Source organism: Coregonus lavaretus, assembly GCF_964263955.1.
Source record: "Coregonus lavaretus genome assembly, chromosome: 20".
Classification (NCBI taxonomy): domain Eukaryota; kingdom Metazoa; phylum Chordata; class Actinopteri; order Salmoniformes; family Salmonidae; genus Coregonus; species Coregonus lavaretus.
Window position 1 is genome coordinate 40,390,979 of NC_140007.1, and position 4,487 is coordinate 40,395,465.

Here is a 4,487-nt window from a genome sequence, read left to right on the forward strand (position 1 = left end):
CCTTGAACTCCCCCAGCTCCGGGGTATCGAAGGAAAGCAGCATCCCCACGTCCTCCTCGAATGCCCCCGCCGCAGCACTAACAATCAGTGCAGGGAACACATAATCCAGACCCTCCTTCCACCGATCAGAATTGGAAGTGTCAGTCACATACTGCAGATGAAGTACTGGCAAGGAGTCACAGACCTCAGCGATGACCTTCCTCAGTAGGCGAGACGATCGGATCCCCGCTCTTTCTCCCAGCTCCTCCAACGACCTATTCCTGTTCCGCATCAGATGACCCAGCTTAGTACACCCCACACCTAACAGGCATGAACGTAGGCTAGCTGAACCCAGAACACGGGACTGGATGGCAGTGTTGTGAAAAAGAGGCTCTTCAAAAAGCCACATCCATGGTGGCGTGCAGGCCTTACGGGACTTGACCAGAACTCTCCAAGCCTGCATAACAGACTCATAAAATGGAGTCAGGCCAGGCAACTCACCCCCCTCCAGCTAGAACCATCACTGTACAACAGTCTCTGGGCTGCTTAAAGCCGGAAAGCCATGATCCTAGAGGAAATGTCCACCAGGCCTTGCCCACCCTCGTGCAGTCGCAGGTACAGGGCTGCAGCTTTAATCCAGTGTTGTCCAGACCAGAAGAAATTGACAAGGGTCCTCTGAAGCTCTTGTATCAGACCCTTTGGTGGCTGCAAAATCATTAGTCTGTGCCACAGGGTAGAGGCAGCAAGATTATTGGCTACCAGTACCCTTCCCCTATAAGACAGCTGGGGCAGCACCCATTTCCATCTTGACAGTCTGGCACACACTTTCTCCTCTACACCCTCCCAGTTCTTTTTCTGAAAGACATCGTAGCCTAGAAAAACCCCCAATGTCTTCATCCCATCTCTGCCCCACTGAAGCCCCCCTGGTAACCGTGGAGTGGACCCCATCTGAAGCTGACCTGCCCACAGCGCTTCACTCTTTCCCCAATTGACTCTAGCTGAGGAGGCCCCCTCATACACATTTAAAACGTTTGAGAGAACCTTAACATCCTCACCCCCTGTAATAAAAACTGTCACGTCATCTGCATACGCAGACAGTGCTATCGTGGGACCCTTCATTACACCTGGCACAGAGAAACCAGTAAGCTTCGCTCTTAAAAAACAAAGGATTGGTTCAATCGCCAGACTATATAACTGCCCTGAAATTGGGCATCCCTGCCTGATGCCCCTTTGGACAGGGATGGGGCAACTCAAACCACCCCCCACCTTCACCATACACAAGGCCCCAGCATACAGTAAATTCATCCAAGACAAAAAAAAACTAAAAAACATCCCCAAACCCAAAGGCTTTCATTGTTTTAAACAAGTACTGGTGGTCCACACGATCAAAAGCCTTCTCCTGATCCAAAGAAAGTAAACCCACATTTACATCAGACAGTTTACAAATGTCTAAAACATCTCTTATTAGAAACAAGTTGTCAACAATAGAGCGATCAGGTACACAGTAGGACTGGTCCTTGTGGACCAACAATCCCAGATACTCTTTCAACCTGTTTGAGAGACATTTAGAAACAATTTTATATTCTGCACACAGCAAAGCAACAGGTCTCCAATTTTTTATGAGAGCCAAATCCCCCTTTTTTGGCAACAGTGAAAGTACCGCACGTTGACAAGATACAGGAACAGAGCCCTCATGAAAAGATTCACACACCAATAGACCCCCAAAAGTGCTTATAAAACTCAGATGGTAAACCATCAATGCCAGGGGCTCGGCCTGTTGAGAGCTGCATAACTGCTGTGGACAGCTCTTGCAGTGTAATGTCAGAGTCCAATACGACTCTTTGCTCAGGTCCCAATTGAGGAAGACCGTGTAACAACTGTTCAGTACACAGAGAGTCACAATCCTCCGCCTTATAGAGGGCAGAGTAGAAATCCACGGCATGATGACGCATTTCACTGTCATCCATGGTCACCTTCCCATCAGGGAGACGAAGGCAGACCATCTGTTTACGTTGCAATGTCGACTGTCCTAGTTTTTTTTTTAAAGCACTAGGAGCATCCATATCCTTGAGGGAAGCGAAACGAGACCTAATCAAGGCACCCTTCACTCTTTCATGCAGAAACGACCTCAGTTCATGTTTCTTGTCCTGTAAGTTCATGACTAGTCCGGGGTCATTCTGAGTGAGCAACTTCAATTCAATAGATTTAATGTCCTGTTCAAGGGCCCTGATAGTCTCTTTAACTTCAATACTAGACAGAGCAGTATACTGTTGACAAAATAATCGTATTTGGGCCTTCCCAACCTCCCACCATTGTCTCAAGGACTAAAAAGTCCCTTTTGTAACCCTACATTTTTCCCAAAACAACAAAAACTTTTCACAAAACATGACATCATGTAACAATTTAACATTAAAATACCAATAAGATGATGACCTTCGTGGACAGGACAAGTGAATATCAACAGTGACAATATGGTGATCAGAGAAACCCACAGGAGTAATGTCACACCTTCCAACCCTACTACAGTATTGCTCAGATACATACAACATGTCTAACCTTGCTGCACTGACATGACTTTCATTAACTTTTAGCCATTTGTACTGCCTAACTTTTGCATTCCTTACTCTCCACACATCAGAAAGCTCAAACTCAGTTAACAGACCAGACAGGCAAGTGGCTGACCGCAGGTGAGGTTCTTCAGCGGTGCGATCAACAGTAAAATCCACTGTACAGTTCCAGTCCCCCCCTAAAACCATACACCCCTCTTGGTCACACTGTCTTAAGGTTTCCTTTATTTTATCAAAACCAACAATACGCTCTGTACCCTCATTAGGAGCATAAACATTCAAAAAAACTAACAAAAACCCAATAACATCCACCTTGACCAATAAAACCCGACCCTTGACAATCTCTGTTGTAGATACCACAGTCACCCCTAAGCCTGAAGAAAACAAGATTGCCACCCCAGCACTGAAATTAGTACCATGACTGGGTATATGCTGCCCCTCCCACCACATACCCTAGTCAACCTCATTTTCCTCATCACTATGTGTCTCCTGTAGGAAAACTACATTAAGACTTTTCTGTTTTATTACTTCTAATACCCAAGCCCTCTTATTCCTGTCCCTTCCTCCATTAATATTGAGAGAACCTACCCTTAGTATCTCCATATAGAAATGAAAAAGGAAAAGCAGAAGATACCACAGAGAAACCAGACAAAGAGAATAAAACACCCTATGAGGCATAATCATCATCATTATTTAAATGTTCTCTTAACCTGACCACGTTTCCCACCACCTTTTGCTGCTGCAACAGCAGTAACACATTTCCTCAAGCGAAAACACTTCTTCTCACTCAACTGGTCTAACCCCACCGTCTTCTGTAACATCACAGCTGACCTCACAAATGTATCAACATCAAAATAATCTGCCAATTTGACAGATTTCCCAAAAGTCTGATCCAGAAACCCATTTACCTCCTCTAGATCGTAAATTGAGTCCTCACCAGCTGATATCGTATCAAGAGAGATATCCATATCCTTCTCCTGATCCTCCTCAACTGAGGCCACAGACCACTGACTCCCCTCTACCACATCCCTTTCAACACTCCCCACTTGCACCCCATCACTCGTACCAGGCATCTCCTCCACTACCTGGGAGACTAGCCCCACCTGAACCCCATTACTCGTAGTGGGCATCTCCTCCACTACCTGGGAGACTAACCCCACCTGAACCCCATTACTCGTAGTGGGCATCTCCTCCACTATCTGGGAGCCTAGCTCCACATGAACCCCCTCCTGTACCCCAGCACTCATAGTGGGCATCTCCTCCACTACCTGGGAGATTAGCTCCACATGAACCCCCTCCTGTACCACAGCACTCGTACTGGGCACCTCCTCACCAGTCTGAGGAAATGGCTCTTCAGATCCATCCTTACCTTCTACAACAATATTTTTCTGCTGCATAACATTTCCCTCTGGTACAAGTTGCAACTCTGTGCCCTCAACACAGACAACTTGTTCCTCAGCAACAGATGCTTGTGGCTGCTCTACCGCTGTCAGCCCACCTCTCCCTACATCAGTGGGCCCAGGTGATACGAGGACCACCTGCGCCCCTCCCTCTGCCTTCTCCCTTTTCGGGCAAGCATGTTGCTTATGGCCAACATCCCCACACTCAAAACACCGTTGACTACCCGTACTAGCATAAGCCATATACAGTCTATTGTCATACTTGACTTTCAACGATAACTCCAAAGTCTTCTCCGGTGAGTCCAAAAACATAAACACCTGTCGCCGAAACGACATAACCTGTTTCAACGCCGGGTGTTTGCAACCCAACGGGACAACCTTAATTGAACTTGCAAACTTCCCAAAGCGCAATAACTCACGCTCCAATAGCTCATTTGGAATAAACGGCGGTACATTTGAAATCGTTACCCTTGTTGACGGAGAAAAAAGCGGCGTAACTTGAATAAACATTCCTTTAAGAAGTACGCCATGCTCAACCATA